Consider the following 22,500-nt stretch of genomic DNA (forward strand, 5'->3'; position numbering starts at 1 on the left):
TGTTAGACAGGAAGATAAGAAGACAATGATGAAGTCCAAAAAAAAGAGGAAGAGGAGAAGGAAGAGGAAGATGAGGAGAAGGAGGAGGAAGAGGAGGAGGAGGAAGAGGAGGAGGAGGAGGAGGTAGTTTGAAGAAGGAAGATAAGAAGGGAAAGATGAGGTCAAAAAAAAAAGGAGGAGGAGGAGGAGGAGGAGCAGGGAATGCAAGAAGAGAAGAATATAATTCAGAAAGACAAATAAAAGGTAAAGTTAAAGAAATAGTAGAGAGGAAGACCAAGAGGAAAGTCAGCCAGGAGAAAAGAGGGAGGAAAGTGGTATAAACAGGAGGAGAAAGAGAAGAATTAGAATGAAGAGGTGAGGAAGGGAGAGTGGGAGAGTGAGGAGGAGAGGAAAAAGAAGGGGGAGGAGAATGAGGAGGAGGAGAGGAAGAAGTAGGAGGGGAGGGTAATGAGGAAGAGGAGGAGGAGAGGGAGAAGGAGAGGAAGAAGTAGGATAAGGAGAATGAGGACGAAGAGGAGGGGGATGAGGATAAGGACGAGGAGGAGGAGGAAGAGAGAGAGAGAATGAAGAGAGGAAGGAGAATGAGGACGAAGAGGATGGGAATGAGAATAAGGACAAAGAGGAAGAGGAGGAGGAGGAGAGGGATAAGGAGAGGAAGAAGAATGAGGACGAAGAGGAGGGGAATGAGAATAAAGACGAGGAGGAGGAGAAGGAGGAGGAGAGGGAGAAGGAAAGAAAGAAGAAGGGTAAGGAGAATGAGGGGGAGGAGGAGGAGAAAGAGAGAGAGAATGAGGAGAGGAAGGAGAATGAGGACGAAGAGGAGGGGAATGAGAATAAGGACGAGGAGGAAGATGAGGAGGAGGAGAAAAATGGGGACAAGAGAGAGAGAGAGAGAGATAGAGAGGAAGCGGCAGGATCAGTTTGTTGTTTCACTTGCGAGTCTACGTGTCGCTGTCACCCCCACCAGGTACTCAGCTGTTCCCGGTTCCTACTTCTTCAGGTCCCCAAGGGGGAACGCATATGGTAATGGGGTCGGTCGGGGGGGGAGGGGGGAGGGGGGGAACCCCTCAGCCGGTGTACAGCTTCGTATCCGGTGTACAGTGAGTCTACGACGCCTCTTCTCTTCCGAGAAGGGATGCGGTAGGATGTGCAGTTTCTTCTGTCTGGTATCTTCCCTCTCAGACTGTTCCTCCTCCTCACCCCCCCCCCACCCCCGCCCCCGCCCACCCCTCGGGACGGAAAACCAATTGTGAAAACATGGCCTGGCAACCCTTCAAGAAATACATATCCACACACGTTTGTATGTGTATGTATGCATGAATGTATGTATATGTTTGTGTATGTATGCCTATATGTATATATATACATATGCATGTGGGTATGTATGTGTGTATGCATGAATGTATGTATATGTGTGTGTATGTATGCCTGTATGTATATATATACATATGCATGTAGGTATGTATGTGTGTATGTATGCATATATGTATATATGCATGTGTGTATGTATGTATGTATATATATTAAAAAATTCCCGCACACCATTTCACATGTATTGGATATTGTAAATTGTTCATTTGAGCCTTCTGTAGTGTCTGGCATAGATTCTGTTAATTAACAATGATAGTATTCGCCATGAACTCTCCGGTGTTTTCAGTGTTAACTTCGAATTCTCTAGATACATTTCTAGAATATGCGGTATCCAAGTAGCAATATCAGTATTGATACTTTCATATTGTCAATAGATGTACATTGTGCGTTTGGGTTGTATTGACAATATCGTTGCGAAGGCTAGTGCTTAGTCATTGAGAACAGTCTAACGTTAGCCAAAACAAAGTTATTACAGTGGGAAAAAATAAAAAATGACAAACGATTTTGTGAAACTGATGAAGAGGTAGTTCCCGCCACCGTTCATGGATTTTAGTTTTATTTTGTTATATCTTATGGCATTTTAATTATTGTTATTATTACTACTATTATTTTATTATTATTATTATTATTATTATTATTATTATTATTATTATTATCATCATTATTATTATTATTATTATTATTATTATTATTATTATTATTATCATTATTATTATTATTATTATTATTATTATTATTATTATTATTATTATTATTATTATTATTATTAGTAGTAGTAGTAGTAGTAGTAGTAGTAGTAGTGGTAGTAGTAGTAGTAGTAGTAGTAGTAGTAGTAGTATTAGTAGTAGTGGTAGTGAACAACCACTTTTTCAGTCGGACAGACAAGCAGACACGGAGAAATAGACAGTTATGCATACATACAACACATTTATTCACTCTATACAGACACACAAACATACATGCGTACACACACATCCATGTATACACATACACACACAAACACACACACACACATACACACACACACATATATATATGCATACATTATGTATACATATGTACACGCATACATACATGCATGCCTGCATGCATGCATACATGTATACATACATATACTGTAGACATACAGACAGACAGACAGACAGATAGACGGAGCGAGACCCGTGGCTACAAAGAGCCAGAGGTGTCTGATCACTCAAAACTAATTATTGGGCTGTCGTACCGAGGTACTTGGCACGATAAAGACGCTTTATTATTGTACTCCCGAGCATCGTACTCTGTACATAAGATATGCAGATCGAGAGGTAATGGAAGTGGATGAGGCAGTGGGGCGGGTGGGGGGAGAGGTGGAAGGGGTGGGTGGAGAGGTGGAGGGGGTGGGTGGAGAGGTGGAGGGGGTGAGTGGAGAGGTGGAGGGGTTGGGTGGAGAGGTGGAGGGGGTGGATGGAGAGGTGGAGGGGGTGGATGGAGAGGTGGAGGAGGTGGGTGGAAAGGTGGAGGGATGAGTGGAGAGGTGACAGGGTGGCTGGGTGGGTAGTTGGAAGGGGTGAGGGTTTGGGTGGAGAGGTGGAAGGGATGGGTGGAGAGGTGGAGGGGGTGGATGGATAGGTGGCGGGGTATTTTTTTGTGGGGGTGGGGTGAAAAAGGGTGGCTTTGGGGGCTGAAGGAGTGGAGTGAAAGGAAGGGGACTGCTGGTGTGATGGGTGGAGAGAGTTAGCTAAGGAAGTGAAGTATTCACCATGGTCTTTGAATCACGTGTTGGACTCGTGGTCGACAGCTATGTCCCTCCCGGAAGAGAGCTCAGATCTCGTATGACCGATCTAGGGGGAATGTTGTGACCTCACACGCACACACACCCCGAACTCCCCGCCCACGAGAGTTGGAGTAACGACTTGAAGCGCAGCGATACCGAAATTATTTCAGCCCTGGGCAGGATTCGAGCCCGGACCGTCGTAGTGACAGTCGGGGACTCTACTAACCGCGCCACCGAGTCGTGGATTAGGTGCGGTGAAGGGGCTGGCTGGCTGGCTGGCGAGGTGGTGGAGATTGGGTCAAGGGATGGATAGTCTCTCTCCATCTCTCTCTCTCCCTTCCCCTCCATCATCTTTCTTTCGAGCTATCTATTTATCTATCTACCCCTCTTTATCTCTCTCTATCTCCCTCCCTCTCTCCCTACCTCTGTCTCTCTCTGTCTCTCTCTCTCTCTTTCTCTCTCTCTCTCTTTCTCTCTCTCTCTCTCTCTCTCTCTCTCTCTCTCTCTCTCTCTCTCTCTCTTTCTTTCTCCTCTCTCCCTCTCTCTATCTCCCCTCTCTCCCTTTCTCTCTCTCTCTCTCTCTCTCTCTCTCTCTCTCTCTCTCTCTCTCTCTCTCTCTCTCTCTCTCTCTCTCTCTCTCTCTCTCTCTCTTTCTATCTACCTATCTATCTATCAACCAGTGAACGCAGTACTTAACCTCGCTCTTTCAACTGCCAAACAACAGTTATAATTCATGAACAAGGAAGACTGCACTTACGTTGAGTGCTGCTGTCGCCAGGCGATTTCATTCACCTGAAGGAACCCCCCAGCTGTTTCGGGGTTAACCAGCTGTCAGTGCTACCCCTCCATCACCATCTGTCCCACAGATGGTCTTCCTCCGGCTCTTGAAGACAAATGTCCCCCATCCTAAGAATATCCTCAACATCTAGAGGATGTGGAGGAAGGAAATAGAAGGGGAGGCAGTGGAGATGGATGAGGTGGTTAATGGTGTGGACGGGGAGGTGGAGGACGAAGAGGAGAAGGACAAGGAAGAGGAGGAGGACGAGGATGATGATGATGAGGAGGAGGAGGAGGACGACGAGAAGGAAGAGGATCACGAGAGGAGGAGGAGAAGGACGAGGACGAGGAAGAGGAGGAGGAGGACGAGGAAGAGGAGGAGGAGGAGGACGAGGAAGAGGATGAGGATGAGGACGAGGAAAAGGAGAAGGACGAGGAGGAGGAGAAGAACGAGGAGGAAGAGGAGGACGAGAAGGAGGAGGAGGAGGAGGAGGCGTTGGATAGAGAGGAGGGGGGAAGTTAGGATGCTGCTGGGCAATCAGGTGTTGAAGTTTGTGAGACGATCAATGAGATGCGATACGCAATCAGCGAGGAGGATCTGTCGGCACTGATGGGCAAAGCTCATCTAACTTCAGGATCTGCCAGCTTCAGTTCTTCAGGTTGCCGTCAGGTGATTTTATTCATGTTCCGTGACACTTTGGGGGGACATGCAAGAGTTCGAGTCCCACTTTGGCGACGCTCAACTCGCTTGTGAGTTGTACTTTCACCAACAGATGGCGTTGGTGGGGCAAGAATCAGTCTTCATGGTCCAATGCAGATCCGGTTGGTCCTCTGGAGGGCGATACAGCCTTTGTACCTCACCTTTAAGGTGAGGAGTGGCCTACTACGCCAGGAGGCGCTGAGTAGCTGCGGCCGAAGTCTTCACCTTTGCCCTATTTTGCGCTTGATGACTGTTGGCGCTGGCAACAATAACTTCTGGGAATAGGAGTGAGGGACTCGAACCCAGAACTAGGCGAATGCGAGACCAGCACGCTTCCGATGCCGCCACCAGCCCACCGGTTTGGTAAAGTTGTAATCAGAGACGAGGTGGCTTCGCATTCGCTTAGTTGTGGGTTTGAATCCCGCACTCCTTTCCGATTCCCAGCAGTGATTGTTATCTGCTCGGACAGTCCCCAAAGTTCATAAGAGGGCAAAGGCGACGGCTTCGGCCGCAGCTACTCGGCGCCTCCTGGGCTCAGCATCAAATAAGTATTCCACTGGGCTACCGCACCTCTGATTTCCGCTTTGCAAAAAAAAAAAAAAGAAAAAAAAAAAAAATAATAATAATAATAATAATAATAATAATAATAATAATCAGGTGTTTCTTGTACGACTGGTTCGCCCTGTCGCTGAATAAAATCACCAGACGGCAACCAGGATAAACGTTATCCGAGTTGGGTTTACTCGTTTCACTGTGACCGATCGAGACCCTCTTTTTGTCTCCCCCCACCCTCGCCCCCTCCGATGAATGAAATCGTTTGGCGCCAACAGGGACAGAAATATGATAAAATGTCTCATCGTGTTGAAAGGGTTGAAAAGGTCGACCGGTTTTTCTTCTCTCTCTCTCTCTCTCTCTCTCTCTCTCTCTCTCTCTCTCTCTCTCTCTCTCTCTCTCTCTCTCTCTCTCTCTCTCTCTCTCACACACACACACACACCTTTCTCCAGGGCTGATGGATTAGGTCGCCATTTCATCCCGGATGCATTTTTGTATTCAAACCCGGATCTTTGACTCCTTTTTAGAGGCAGAAGAATTTTTTTTATTACTTATATGCTTGCCTATCTCATTATTCATTTGTGTATTGCTTAGTTTATTGATATGTGTGTTAATTATGTAATATTTAAAACAAATATACACAGGTGTAACTGGTCTTCCCTCCCTCACTTGACTCGAATACAAATAGGTCAGTCTGCTAGGTATGTTTAACAATTAATCATTCAAACAATTTGTCAAATATGAAATGGCTATAATTCATTGTTACATTTCTTGTATATGTGCCTGAAATCAAACATGATTTGAACATTGCACAACTCATCCCTTTTCTGTTTTTTGTTTTTTGTTTTGTCTGTGTTCCTTTCTGGTGTGTATTTAATCACGACCCTTATGTCTGTTGCTCTGAGGGTGAAAGACACGAAAGTATAGAACGGGTGAGGAGACTTCTTTTGGCAAAGAAAACTGCCTGACGTTACTCAGAATGAATCTATACATATATAATAGGAGAGATGTCCGTCTGTCCGAAGCCTTCCAAAATTACTGACGACTGATTGGCTGAGAGCGGTGACGTCACGACAACGGAGACGATTGGTTGGCTGCGAGCGAAGCGAGGGTGGTGATGTCACGGCTACGGAGACGATTTATTGGCCGAGAGCGGTGGCGTCACGGGAACGGAGACGACTGATTGGCTGTGAGCGAAGCGAGCTCACTCAAAGGGCCAACCCCCCGTATGCGAAAAAAAAAAATAGTAATAGAAAATAAGAAAATAAAATCGATCACTATTTCAAATACGTTGAATAAAATGTTCCTAATGCACAGGTGATGGCCTTAGAAATAAAAAAGATGACATAGAGCGTTTGAACTCGAGTAGATTATTTATATTCACGAAAACATTATTGCATTGGATGAACACGACATGACGTCATGTTTCAGTGCGTTCGACCTGACGTCACGTCGTTGCAAAGGAATCGAAGTTGTTTTATACAACTCTGCAAAGCAAAGCATTGACTAGAACTTCTTAGCATTTGAATGATTTTACTGGAATTGTTTTCACACAAATAGAAAATTCTAGAAACAATAACGGAAGTGCCCGACGATAATAATCACGATCTATGCAAATGTTAATGAATGAAAGTAATTCGTCGGTTGTCAGTCTGTAATCAGCATTTGCCTGGTGAACACCTATCAAAAACGCTTGCTAACTTTCTACTATTCCATTATTTGAAGTTTGATTACCATGCAAGAAACCAGAAGAGTAAATGTAAGGAGATTGGCTCAACAGCTGAGACGAGCCAGGCAAACAACGTAGGAGAAATACTGAAAGACGTGAGCTTCGCCTTGCGCAGTCACAGGAGCGTCGAGAACAGATATTGGTAGAATATGCAATTCGGCATCGCAGTGCAAGGGAACAATTGTCTCAAGAACAACGTGAGAGGATACAACGACAGGATGCAGCACAGCACAGAAGAGTACCTCAAATGAATCAACGACTTACTTTCAATATGGCTCGGCAGCGTGACATTGATGGATTTCTGCAGGTTGCTGTTGACGTTGCACGTCATAGTTGCGGCCTTATGGAAGTACGTTTTCGACACTGCAATGCTTTGATGTTTCTTGGAGAACGAATAGGAAGGACACTTAACAATCCCAGTTTTAGAATTTGCTGTAAATCAGGAGTGATTAGAATGACAAATACACCTCAGTTATCTCAAGAGCTATCTGATTTCTACACTACTGACACCCCAGAGGCGAAATATTTCAGATACAATATTAGAGGATTCAACAGTGCAATGGCAATCTCCTATATGAAAGTAGATGATGTAACAATATCAAGAGGAATTTCTAAATACAGAATCACGGAATTGTTTACAAATTAACTGATGCTCCTCGGAACCAATGAGGAAGCCTTTTGTCCTGCTTACAAACATATTTCTATGATCCTGAAGAACAAATGAGACAAAGAATTGAGAGAATGCCTCTCAGCAATGCTGTTTATAAAGACACGTGAATAATTTTTTATATTCTCATCTTATTTTTTACTCATCCTATTATTTTATTGTGACGATAAAATCATATCGTACCATTAAGCATATGCATTTATTACATCAAAATGTACATTAGTGCTAAATCCTCAGTTAATAAAAACAACGGGTAATGAACCAATATAAAGCCTGCCATTGGTTCATGGAGTCGTTCATACGCCCAGTTCATTTCCAATTACTACGCGACCAGACGTCTTCGGCGTAGTTATGGCAAACGTATTTCTCTGCATTGAACGTTTACGATACGAGTAGGTTTGCGACGTCGAATTGACGTGAACACTTCGTAATTCTACGACTTATTCTAGTCGTAACTATACGACCTAAAAATAGATACGCCCTCCACAGTTCCCGAGGAGGCATCAGACTCTAATACTGATAATGAAAGCAACTGGACAATGTGATTCTAAACTTCCTCGATAGGCTGTCATATCTCCACATACACGAAGAAGAAGGACAAGACAAGGGGAAGAGGACTTAATTTCTGCAATATATCAACATGACAATAATACTCAAAGATAACTTAGTGAGAAATGCAGTGACTGAGGCGCCCTCTGTGAGGCGAAAGGGATAACACGCCATTGCCTCCGAACTTATGAATGAGGCTGTACGTGTCCCTACGGCCCTCCTCTTCCTCCTGTCGGAGCCTCCTTGAGCTCACGATGTAAGTGAATAAAATCAACGGGAGGTAGCAACCCAAAAATAAATTCGAAAATGTGGGAATATAGCAACAGTGGGAGGGAGGGAGGCGATATACAGAGGTATATAGATATAGAGAAATATATAGAGAGGCGATGTTATGATATCCACTGGTTTTTTTGGCGATTCTATGCTAGAGGGTAGAGGAAGGGAGAAGAGGTTATTAGAGAGGGAAAGACTGAGAGTAAGAGAGAGATGGAGAGAGAGAGAGAGTGATGGGAGAGAGAGAGAGAGAGAGAGAGACCACCCAGAGACCCCTAGCCGTCAGCCAGCTGCTCCTTGTCTCGCCCATAACGAGAAAAAAGAGGAGGAGGAGGAGGAAGAGGCTGGGAAGAAGGAAGAGGACGAAAATGAAGGGAAGAGGAATGGGACCAGGAGGAGTAAGAGGCTGGTGAGAAGGAACAAGAGGACGAGAAGGAGGCGGAAAAGAGCAAAGAGGCGAAGGAAAAGAACAAGAAGGAGGAGTAGGAAGATGACAACGATAAGGAGGAAGAGGACGACGACGAGGAGTAGGAAGAGGAAGAAGACGAGGAAGAGGATGGCGACGAGGAGGAGGAAGAGGAAAAGGGCGACGAGGAGGAGAAGGAGGAAGAGGACGAGGAGGAGAAGGAGGAAGAGGATGACGATGAGCAGGAGGAATAGGATGACGATGATGATGAGGACCACGACGACGAGGTGGAGGAGGAGGAAGAGGAAAAAGGCGACGAGGAGGAGGAGGAGGAAGAGGACGAGGAGGAGAAGGAGGAAGAGGGCGACGAGCAGGAGGAAGAGGATGACGATGAGGAGGAGGAGGAGGACCACGACGACGAGGAGGAGGAAGAGGAGGAGGAGGAGGAGAACGAGGACGGTAAGGATTAGCAGGGGGGTTACCCGCTCCCAGCAGCATCAGCAGCACCATTCGGTTTTCGTCTTGTCTCGAGTCTTGGTAGGCGAAATACGGGCTAATGCATTTGGCCCGGGCTAAATTAAACTTCGCCCGCCTCCCTGACAACAGTTTAAACGAGGGAATAATTTGATTCCGCTTTGCTTAACCTTGTGTTACTGTTGGGCCATTCTGAACCACCTCAAATTGGCCAAGTAATTGATATATATATATATATATATATATATATATATATATATATATATATATGTGTGTGTGTGTGTGTGTGTGTGTGTGTGTGTGTGTGTGTGTGTGTGTGTGTGTGTGTGTGTGTGTGTGTGTGTGTGTGTGTGTGTGTGTTGGCGCCCAAATGTCTAAGCACATTATTACACAGGCGCACTTCATTGGTTTTGTTCTAATCAATACCAAAAGATTTTATTCAGTTGATTTAAGGAATTGGCCCAGAATGGGGTCTCGACCGATGGACACGCAGTTCCCACCGGAGTCCGTCCCTTGGCTGAATAAATTCGTCTGACTTTTTACCAAAAGAGGATCTACAAAGTAGGTCTTTGGAGTAAATAAAGGAAGAAGGTTAAGCACCGCCTTGCCCATGATGTGTGATTCACCTTGGTCTTTGGATCGCGTGTTGGACTCGTGATCAACAGCTATTTCCCTCCTGGAAGAGAGCTCAGAGCTCGTATGTCCGATCTATGGGTAATACTATTACTTTAAACGCACACACACACCCAACTCCCCGCCCACGAGAGTTGGAGTAACGACTCGAAGCGCAGTGATACTGAAATAATTTCAGCCCTGGGCAGGATTCGAACCAAGTACCGCCGATACCTCCGTACTGACAGTCTGAGTCTCTACCAACCGCGCCACCGCGATGTTGTGTGAGTGTTGTATTCTAGAGTAAAGAGTAAAAGAAGAAGAAGAGAGTTCGAAGATTGTAGTCGAAGTAATTTGGTGACGCCTTTCGCCCGCATTGGAATGCTCTTCCGCGGAAGAAGAAAAAAAAAGGGGGGGGGGGCTTCGGTCGGCCCTGGTGCCCCCGACCGCTCGCAAATAATTGGATGGGAGGTGGGGAGGTGCCAGAGTGGAGGATGGAGAGAGAGAGAGACAGAGAGAGAGAGAGAGAGAGAGAGAAGGGAGTGAGGGATTTGGAGTGATAGGTGGTGGAAATGGAGGCAGAGGTGGGGAGGTGCTGGATTGGAGGATGGAGAGAGAGAGAAAGAGAGAGAGAGAGAGGGATTTGGAGTGATGGGTGGTGGAGATGGAGGCAGAGATGAGGAGGTGCCGGAGTGGAGGATGGAGAGAGAAATGGAGGAATTTGGAGTGATGGATGGTGGAGAGGGAGGCAGAGGTGGAGAGGATCTCGCGTGGAGGATGGAGAGATGGAGGAAAGTGCTTGGGGATGGTGGAGAGGGAGGGAAAGGTGGGGAGGATATCATGTGGAGGATGGAGAGAGAGATGGAGGGATGGAGGAAAGTGCCTGGCGGTGATGGAGAGGGAGGCAGAGGTGGGGAGGGGAGGTTTAGCTCGGGAAGGGGGTGATAATGGAGGGAGTGATAATTACGAAGTGAAGGGTGAAGGAGGTCTGGTCTGTTTATTTTGACTTGGCGGGGATTTGTCAGGGATCGGAACTGGGGCGAAATGATTTCAGGTCAGATTAAAAAAAAAAAAAAAAAAAAAAAAAAAACTCATCATCACCCCCCACCCCCATCCCCGTGGCCATCTCTCGTGTTTTGGTAGAGGTAGGCACCCCTCTCTCACCACTTCAGTACGAGTCACATTCTCGAGCGCAGCATCGGCTGCCATATGTACGATGCAACACACTACTCGCTTTATGAAATATAAAGTCACTGCTGTATTACTCGTTCTCTTTTACTCTGAGTAATAATAAACACAGAAAACGTGATCAAATCAGTTCACAGAATCCGGGGGTAACTCATGTACAACTACAAAAATATATATAATCAAGACGCCGACGCCTCATGACGCCGACGCCGGCATCATCGTACCGAATTGGGATCCATGACAGAACGTCTTCGTCCAGGCCCTGGACCTTCATCTTGTAATTGCCCGGATGACGACCTGGAAAGGGGTAAGGGAATTAAAGGCGTATGATGCTGCGATTGATGGAAAAGAGAAAGAATAGCAAAAGGAGAAGTTGAAAGTGGAGAAAATCATAGAAGAGGTGGAAGAGGTTAGCGAAGAAATGGAGGAGGAGGAGGAGAAGTTAGCATGAGTGTTGAGATTAAACTGAAATCCATACCATAGTCGCAGGCTCGAATTTCGAACTCAGTGAATTGGAGGCGAAGAGGCAGAGGGAGGAGAGGAGGGAAACTGGAGGGAAAGACTCTGAGATGGGGAGGTAGTGAATGTGGAGGGATCCTCATGGGGTGGAGGGACAGAAGGTGTCATTGGTGGGGTTGTTTTCTTAATGTCATGGGGTTGCTTTGGGTTAGGTGTACGGGGGTAGTGCATGTAGAAGTAGGGTGAGGAGGGGGTTTAGTAAAAGGAATTTCGATAAAGATCTACTTATTGTCTAAAGTAGTTGTAATCTGTTTTCACCCATCTGGTATTCACGATCTGTATATTTTTTCTAGTTGTCTACTTTACTCAACTGATTATCAATCCTTCACCTTCCAGATGAATGAAATCGTCCGGCACTAGCCTTAGTAGAATTAATAGATTGGATTTTTTTTTTTTTTTTTTTTTTTTTTTCTGGATCAGAATAATAAAATGATTAAACAATAACCATCGTATGGCAATATTGCGATTATCCGAATGCTCTTAATGTATCAAGATCTATGCAAATACAAACTTGGTTGTTGTATCATATGTATACATACTTGCATACATATAAACAAAAATCGCTGTTATTTCAAGAGAATTACAGCTGTAAATATTATTATATTAAATACTGAACTCTGAGGACAAAACAATTTTATTATATTGCGTTGGAGAAGTAAATATGAAGGAGTAAGTTTGGCCCAATTTATATATATTCTTTTATGCCGAACACCACAATATTTTATTCAGCAAAGGCTCGTTTAACACGTATCGACTTTTCACCAAGCGCCGTTCACGACACGACGTCGTGCTCTCCAATAACCATGGGTGTCTATGGACGCCTTCACACGTCACGACCACGTCTGAAAGCGTCCATAGACACTCATGTTGTTGTTTTTTTGAGAGCACGGCGTCGTGTCGTGAACGGTGCATGGCGAAAAGTCGATACGTGTGAAACGAGCCATAGGGTGTCACCGGGCAGGACCTCGTCTAGGATGGGGTCCACCCCATCTTCTTTGTAATAAAATCATCTGGCGCCAATCTCCCGGCTATACCGTGGTCTACGGCACAAGAAGTGGGAGTTAGAAAGCCAGTGTATACAGGCGAGAATTTGACACCGAAGAATGTTGGTTGTTAATGTTGCAACGGCGGTGGAACAACCCTGTACTTGTCTGACAGCCGGTTCGTGTCTGAATCAAAGGCAGAGTGTTTGGTCAACGCCTTCGCTCCCGAGGAGGATTGGCGCCACGGAGACGAATAAAATCGCCTGGCGCCAGCCGGGATTGATAAGAGACAAGTGACACCTGTGCGGAAGGAGGTGGACTGGATGCCAACGCAATCTAATTTTTTATTTATCTATTTTTTTTTTGTTCATTTATTCATTGAATTGATTTTAATCACACACACACACACACACACACACACACACACACACACACACACACACACACACACACACACACACACACACACACACACACACACACACACACACATATATATTATATATATATATATATATATATGGTTTGTGTTCAGTGTTTGTTCCTTCAACAAAGAAGACAGTTTTATTCAGTTGAAGGGAGGGCTTTGTGTCACGTGTCAGGACAAAATCTGCCACCATGTCGAAAGGGTTGGCAGAGGGAGCCGGACCACCAATGTTGGTTGTCAGTGACACCACCCAAGTATATCATTGTTTATTGCACAAGTAAATGAGGGAGTAACGAGAGGGGCAGTGCTTCAGGCACGTACGAGTTTTCAGGTGCACACACGGACGAGCGAGCGCGCGCGCACATACACACACACACACACACACACACACACACACACACACACACACACACACACACACACACACACACACACACACACACGTATGTGTATGTGTGTGTGTTTGTAGTGTCATTGCCCGTTGTGTAATGCCCCTATCTCCTTTGTGTACACGGCCGCTCCCAGTAAGTGAGTGGTCACCCCTCACGGGTGCCCAGGAAGTCTCACAGCCGTGAGAGGTGCCCTCTCACGCGCCACGTGGCGTGAGAGGGAACCCCTCACGATGGTTTATCTGGTATGCAAAGAGGCACCTCTCGTTAGGAAGCCTGTCACGGTTGGCCACTGATGACAAGCGAGAGTGCCACATATGTGGGGTGCCTACTTCTTCTTGGCACTGCTTAGTCCCCAATAAGAACAAACGACGATAGTCTTTGGGTAATAACTGTCAGGAGTCGCCGCTGCTCACCGTTCTTTATGTGTCAATTTGAATACGTCTGATGACCGTTGTGGGTGTGTGAACGACATGACGTCATCAAGACGCCTCTACGCACGACGATATCACGTCATGAAGGCGATGTGCGACGTGACATCAAAACGCAGCGATATGGCGTAAAGGTGGGTCTGCTGTGCAAACAATACGCCATTTACGATCTCTGTCGCCATCGGCATGGCGGTATTTTGTAAATTCCAGCCAGTATTTGGCTATATATATCCTATCTTAATCGAAAACAGTCTAGCCAAATCTAACCTAATCTAACTTAACCTAACTAAACCTAACCTAATCCAACCCAACTTAACCTAACTAAACCTAATCTAACTCAACCTTACCCAACCTAACCTAACCCAACCTAACCTAATTTAACCTAACCAATCTAAACCTAATCTACCTAACCTAACTTAACGTAACCAAACTTAACATATTCTAACCCAACCTAACCTCACCCAACCGAACTTAGCCCAACCCAACCTAACCTAACCCAATCCAACTTAACCTAACCCATCTTATCGTAACCCAACCCAACCCAACCTAACCTGACTCAACCTAACCTAACCCAATCCAACTTAACCTAACCCATCTTAACGTAACCCAACCCAACCTAACCTGACTCAACCTAACCTAACCCAACTTAACCTAACCCAACCTAACCTAGCCCAACCCAACTTAACCTAACCCAACCTAACCTAACCCAACCTAACCCAACCCAACCTAACCTAGCCCAACCCAACCTAACCTAACCCAATCCAACCTAACCTAACCCATCTTAACCTAACCCAACCCAACCAAACCTGCCTCAACCTAACCTAACCCAACCTAACCTAACCCAACCTAACCTAACCCAACCTAACCTAACCCAACCTAACCTAACCCAACACCCCAGAAAGCTTAGGAAACGGTAGTAGAAACTGGCAGCACGATGACCTTATTTCACACGAAGCTGAATAGAACTGCAAGGCGACAACCAAACGGAGCCCCGCTCCCCCGGAAGGCCTTAATAGTTCTCATGTTGGAGACCCACGGCGTCCGTAGAACCCTGTCGGCCCCTGGAATTTCCTCCCCGACTACTCCCCCCCCCCTAGCTCCCCCCCTACCCCGTTTCCCCCTCACTCCCCACCCCTCATCCCCCTCCTACACGTGTTCTTCACATCCTATTACACTCTATATCTCACACTTCCTTTCATGTATTCAGGTTCAGAATTGTGCGTACACACACACACATACACACGCACACACACACACACACACACACGCACACACACACACACACACACACACACACACACACACACACACACACACACACACACACACACACACACACATACACATACATGTACGTGCGTACATGAATGTGTACACTTTTGCAAGCATTGTATACACATGTGTGCTTGCACCGTTCTTCCTCCATGTCTGCTCCGTGTCATCCTCATCACCAGGAAAGTCAACAGGAAAACTGCGTCGACGAAGAGATACACTCGAAATTACAGTGACATTCAACATCTTGTTTGTAAGAAAAGTATGTATGTATGTATACACACACATGCACACACACATACGAGTATATATGTGTGTGTGTGTTTGTGTTTGTGTATATATATATATATATATATATACACTAAACATACAAGAAGCTGGTAAGGTACAAATCTTTCTGTCTGTGGCGTCAAGGTGCTCTGAGGTCGATGCAACCTAACCCCCTCCCTTCCCCGCGGAACAACTTGCGCCCGGGTTCAATCCCCAACGACTTACGGTGTCTGACGTATCCTCCCGGCTGTTCGAGCACATTGGACAAAGGTGAGGAATTCGGTGGTAGCTAAGCGCCTCTTGGCGTAATCCCGTCCTGTTGTTTGCTTTGCTTGACTGTAATTAGAGGGAGAGTGAATGTGAAGGGAAGAGGTTGTAAACGAGGTAGACAGGCTGACAGACGGTTAGACAGACAGACAGACAGATTGACGGATAGACGTGTTTACAGATACAGGAAGACACAGATAAACATAGACACACACATATGCAGACAGACGGACGGATAGACGGGTTGACAGACACAGACATGCTGACAGACGGACGGATAGACGGGTTGACATATCACTGGAAGACACAGATAGACACAGACAGACAGGTACAGGGACATGCAGACAGACAGAGACGGACAGACGGACAGATCACAGGGACCAAAGTGGCTCCCGCAGAAGATGCATCCCCCTCCCCCTCCCCCTCCCTCTCCCTCTCCCCCTCCCCCTCCCTCATACCCCCTCACGATGCCAAGGCAGATGAAGTTATAGAATACAGATTAGCTATTCGCCTATGAGATTAGCTAAGTTATGGCTAAGTTAGCCCCTTGGAGGGGGACAACTTCCGTCGTGCTTTAAGTTTAGTCCTTTGCTTAGCTTGTGTTCAGGGTATTCTGCGCGGCCCCTCCACCCCTCACCCTCCACCGCCGCAAGCGGAGGCGCACTGCGAGGGTCCTGGGGTACTTCCGTGCTTCTTGTGTGACGACGACACCGCCATTGTCGCCGTTGTCATTCTCACTTTTTCCCATTACTTAACTTTCTTAACGTCACTCTCTCTCTCACTCTCTCTCTTTCTCTCTCTCTCTCTCTCTCTCTCTCTCTCTCTCTCTCTCTCTCTCTCTCTCTCTCTCTCTCTTTCTATCGCAATACTTCCGCTTGATCTATCTTTTTCCGCGTATGGTTTTCGCCACTTCCCCCGTTTTGAAATTCCATCTCATTCATTTTCATATCCGGTATTTGCTCAGCATCACCACTGCCTCCAAGACCCCCCTTCCCCCTCTTCCCCACTTCCTCCCTTCCCCCTCTCCCCCACTTCCCCCTCTGCCCCCTTTTCTTATTTCTGTGAGTCGTGGCCTCCTAGTTATGATCTCTTACATCCGGGAACCTCCACTGCCCAGTTTCCTTATTTCGTTCTCACATTCTCTCACATTCCCGGCTCTTGCAGACTCACACTAATTTCCCGTTCTCACCATTTTCTTTGCTCTTCCTCTCTCCTCTCACAGGCCAACGCTCACACTCACGCTCTCCCTCTCTCCCCTAACAGGCCAACGCTCACTCTCACGCTCGATCTCCCTCTCTCCTCTCACGCTCGCTCCGTCCTTTATACCGTCCCCATCGGAAACTCACACTCTCACGTCGGCAGTTCCTCGGGCAGAGGCGAAATTACGTTATGATGCCTTTGTGAGAGTGGGCCGGGGGGGGAGGGGGGAAGGGGGGGGGAGTGAAACGGTGAGAGGTCCGTATATAACATTAAGGCTTACGGCCGTGGTGTGATTCGCTCGTCTGAACAAATATTCGTTTGGGGGTGGAGAGGGGGGAGGGGGGGGTCCGGGAGACCCAGGTTCCAGTGAATGATCCCAGAGTGCATTTCCGATCAGCTCGATTTATTATTCAGGGTTTGATTTGGCTCCTAATGGAGTAGACAGATCTTTTTTCCTGCAAACGGCGCCGAGCTCAGTGTTGGGCTCGACCGGGCCGGGATGGCGGAGTAGGAGGCTGGGGCAGGGTTGGAGGTTGGGTCTACGCGGGACAAACTGGAAAGGCCGCGCGTCGGAGGGTGTTGAGGGGTGTATAGAAAGGAAAAAAAAAAGAAAAAAAGTCTGTCTGGAATAGACTGAAAAGGACGGGTCGGAGCGGAGGACTGTCTGGAGAGAGAGGAAAAATAAACAAAAACGAATGGCCGTCTGCGACAGACTGAAACGGACGGGACGAAGCTGAGGTCTGTCTGTAACAGAATTAGAAGAATGAAAAGACGGGGCGGAACGGACGGACCCTGCACGACAGACTAAATAGGACGGGATGGATGGATTGCGGCCGGGTACAGAGGTACACAGACTAACAGAAAGATGAATGAATAGGTAGATAGAGAAGTAGACAAATGGACAAATGTCTAATGACCACAATAATTGAAACTAGATTTGCACGGAAATGGTTTACATATAAATGGTCCACAGTAAATAGTTAGGGTGTGAACCATGTTGAAAGACATCTAGAAACTGCACAAACTAGAAACACAGCAAGTAAAACTAATCAACAACAAATAAACCAGGCGGATAAGACAGAAGGAACGGACGGGCAATAGATATACAGACGGACAACGGACAGTAAGGACTGACGGGTATACAGACGTGCATATGAATAGGATGGATGAAGGGGTGGACGGGCGTGATAGACGGGGGAACGGTGAGATGTGCAAGGGTAAATTGACAAATAGACGACTGGAGCGATGGGACAGATCAGGTGGACGGAACGGATAGACGGGTGATATTTTGTGTTCCGGACAGACAGATCCATCTATCGCCTCCGTTTTGCCTTGCTTGAGACCCGCGGCCCTGTAGTTTCCGGCCACGGTCACCTGATTGGCCCAGATATTGTCCACACGGGGAAGACACTGTATTGTTGGATGCAAGGTGTGAGTGTTGTGTGGTGTAAGATGATAGGGTCCGTGCTTTCTGTGTGGTTTCTGGATCAGGTATATATGGAGCCTTGTTTCCAGGTCGTCTCTGTTAATATTGTCTTAGTGCTGAGTGGTAACCTGAACCTAGGCGGGCTAATGTAATTGTTGTGTATTTTGGAAACATATTCTATTTTGGGTTAACGTCCGGGGCTACTTTGTTTAGTATGAAATTATTTGGACTTGAGGGCTTTTTTCTGTAGATGTGTTCCTCTAAGAAAGTTTTGTGGAGAGTTTTAGGAAGGATATGGGAGGTTAGTGAGTATTGTCTCATAGGTTTGAGTTTCCAGTTTCCAAAATAAAAGAAGTAATTAGAATTAACTGGCTATGATTAGGAGAGGGTCACCGAATTTATGAAGCGGCATTGCTGTGGATGTGCTGTGTCTTGCGACACTGCTTCTGACCCAGGGCAGTGGACAGGATGCAGGGATGACCCGTCATCCAGGAGGTGCCAAGATGGGAGTGAGGGAGGAGGGTGGAGGGGAGTGGAATATATAGGAAATGGAATGGGTGGGAGTGGTTTTTATGCCTTTTTCTTTTTGGCTACCCCCCCGTGTAGGGGGAAAAAGACTTTGGTATATGTATGTATGTATGATTAGGTTAATGGTAAAGGTAGGAAGATGTCACCTTTACCTTTCATAATTCTTGTAGGGATTCTTGGGTGTTCCTGACGGCAATCTTGTTATTGTAATGTGTTGTTACAAGACAAAATCGCCGAAGATACGAGGAATACCTGAAAAGGGGAAATGGATTTGTTATTTTTGGCGCCGCAACATTGTGGTGGTATGGCGCAGCAACATCGTGGTGGTACGGCACCGCAACATCGAGGTGGTATGGCCCTGCAAAATCGTGGTGGTACGGCGCCGCAACATCTGGTGGTATGGCGCTGCAACATCGTGGTGGTTTGGCGCCGCAACATCGTGGTGGTACGTCGCCGCAACATCGTGGTAGTACGGCGCCGCAACATCTGGTGGTATGGCGCCGCAACATCGTGGTGGTATGGCGCCGCAACATCGTGGTGGTATGGCGCCGCAACATCGTGGTGGTACGGCGCCGCAACATCGTGGTGGTATGGCGCCGCAACATCGTGGTGGTACGGCGCCGCAACATCGTGGTGGTATGGCGCCGCAACATCGTGGTGGTACGGCGCCGCAACATCGTGGTGGTATGGCGCCGCAATATCGTGGTGGTATGGCGCCGCAACATCGTGATGGTATGGCGCCCCTGAAAGGGTAAGAACAAGCCAGAAAGCTCCCGAACCCATAAGGAGGAACCAGCCATCACCAAGTCCTCGATCTCCTTCAGGAGGCGAGACCTTGAGAGGCCTGAACGGGACAGACAAAGGGGCAAACCGAATGGCTAATAACCAGATGGACAGACCTACGAGACAGAAAGAGGACGGGCGCCAAGGGGGGATCCATTCTAGGGAAGCGATTGGCGTCGCACTGTCTATCACAGGGAGTGGGAAAAACGTGCAAGCATGTTAAATGCACATGAACACACACCATTAAATCATGCCATAAAGGCGTTGGCAAGCACAGGGCAGTGCCACGCGAGGTGTGCGTGCGCACGCGCGTGACGTGTCACTGTGCCTGTGTCTGTGTGACAAGAGGAAAGAATTATGTATTTATCAAGTGGGGCGGCCTTTTCCGCGTGTCGCGACCGCTGTGGTCATGGGCTGTTGAGCAGACAAAGGCTGCCTTAGTGATGACACAGGGGAGACAGAAAGACAGACAGAGAGACAGGCGGACAGACCAACAGATAGACACAAAGACAAAACAGACACGAACAGACAGACACGAATAGAAAGACAAAAGAGACCGACAGGCAGGAACAGAAGAACGAAACAGAGACAGACAGACGCAAACAGAAAGACAAAACATACATACACGAACAGACAGACAGACACTAGCAGAAAGACAAAACAGACAGACAGACACGAACAGGAAGATAAAACAGACAGACACAAACTGAAAGACAAAACAGACATACACAAACAGACAGACAGACACGAGCAAACAGTTAGACACGAATAGAAAGACAGACAGACAGACAAGAACAGACAGGCAGACACGGAGGTAGAGGAATTCGACCGAGACGGACAACAGCGTCGCGAGACGGACAACAAGGATAGAAGCACCAGTAAGCTACTGTCCATAATGACAGGAACCACAATTTGACTGGCGAATTGAGCCGAGAGATACGGGGATGTATGTAGTAAGTGCTGGTTATGATTACAACATTACTCTGTTTTATTTACTTGTTAATTACTTATCTAATTACATATTTTTCTATTTGTTATATTTGTTGATTCATTTTTAGTTATTTACATATTTATCTTAAGTTATTTACTTGTGTATTTATTTAGTTACACGTTTATTTGTTTATTTATTTGCATAATTACGTTTTTATTTATCAATACATTTGTTTGTTTATTTGTTTGTTTAGCCTCGTATTTGTATATTTGCCTATTTATTTTTCATTCAGTGCCCCTGAAAAGTGAATATTTTTTCGCATATTTTTCATAACATATACGTCTTCGAGTTTCCTTTTTTTTTTCTTTTTTGAGGTGAATGCATAGATGCGTTGACCCAGTTTGACCCAGATAACTCATACCTAATGCAAACTACGGTAGGCTCTAATTAATAACTCTTCACCAATTTGTCAGGTGACCATAATCTATTTATCCCTTGTCTGCGAGAAAGTGAGTGAATGAAACGAAGAGGAGAGAATGATTGAGTGATAGAGATGTATAGATAGAGAGAGAAAGAGGGAGAGAGAGTGAGAGAGAGGTAGATAGAGAAAGACAGAGAGAAAGATAGAGAGAAATGAAAGAGCAAGAGGGAAAGAGAGAGAAAAAACAGAGACAGAGGTAGAGAGAGAGATAGAGAGGAAAAGAGAGAGGGAGGGGGGAAAGAGAGAGAGAGAGGGACTAAGAAGCGGAGAGAAAGAGACAAGGCAGATTAACAGAGACGGACGAGCCGACAGATGTACATATGGGTGTGAGTTACACGCCTACTTGGTCGACACTCTCCCCCACCCCTCCCACACCCCCTCCCCCTCCCACCTCCTCCTGCGCGGTGCGTGCCTGTGGCGTGACGTCCCTCGTTCGGGAAGGACATGACAAGTGACACTTGGACTCAATCCCGAGCAATGGGGTTCCCGAAACCGAGTCTAGGGATGAGTCCTTTATGGGATCCCATTTGGTGCAGTTCCCCATGGCGATGGCAATAAAGTACGCCTTCTTTGGAGGGTGATGGTGGTGGTGGTGGTGGTGGTGGTGGTGGTGGTGGTGGTGGTGGTGGTGGTGGTGGTGGTGGTGGAGGAGATGGTGGTGGTGTTTGGCATGAGAGTAATCTCTGTTTATGGGCTTACGGATGATTTGTCCCTTATTGTTGGTCCCCCCCCCCCCACCCTCCGTAATCTATTTTTTCTCAGAAACGGTCCCTAATCCAAGGTCCCATGGCATGTAAGCTCCTCTTATTTAGTTTATATAAACTGGAACAAGTTCTTGCGAGAGTAGAACTCCACTAAGGAATACTAAATCTCGCTACCTTCTCACTTAGAACGAGGTCGGTCACCCACTAAATGTTGATGTCTTGAATCCCCTCATAAGTTACGAAGTACATAAAAATCTTATTTTCGCAATACTTTAATGTCTTTAGTGGAACCCCTACGGACCAGAATTACGCCGTATTCTTTTATGATTGGAATCCTTCCATTCTGCTCCTATACTTCAAACTTCTCCTATACCATCTGTGAGACTACATCTTCCGTGTGATATTGTCCCTAAGGACAGAAACGCTGGTTATCGCCGACGGAATACAAGGGTCCTGGTTGCACGCCCGTTGCACGCCCTCGCGCACGCCCGTGCCCGTATGAGTGTCTTTCAGGTTGCAGATGTGACGTTATTCTGATTTACGATGCGCGAATAAATGACGACGTTTAAAATTTCAAATGTCATCCAGCTCTCATGACCGTTGAGCGGAGTGGCGTTTGTTTGGCTCCATCAACAGAAAGGAGGAGAAGAAGAGGAAGAAGAAGAAGAAGAAGAAGAAGAAGAAGAAGAAGAAGAAGAAGAAGAAGAAGAAGAAGAAGAAGAAGAAGAAGAAGAAGAAGGAGAAGAAGAAGAAGAAGAAGAAGAAGAAGAAGAAGAAGAAGAAGAAGAAGAAGAAGAAGAAGGAGAAGAAGAAGAAGTATAAAGGGGAGGATGAAGAT

The sequence above is a fragment of the Oratosquilla oratoria genome, chromosome 26 (genome assembly GCF_046742065.1).
Source record: "Oratosquilla oratoria isolate Oo_2021 chromosome 26, ASM4674206v1, whole genome shotgun sequence".
In the NCBI taxonomy this organism is placed as follows: domain Eukaryota; kingdom Metazoa; phylum Arthropoda; class Malacostraca; order Stomatopoda; family Squillidae; genus Oratosquilla; species Oratosquilla oratoria.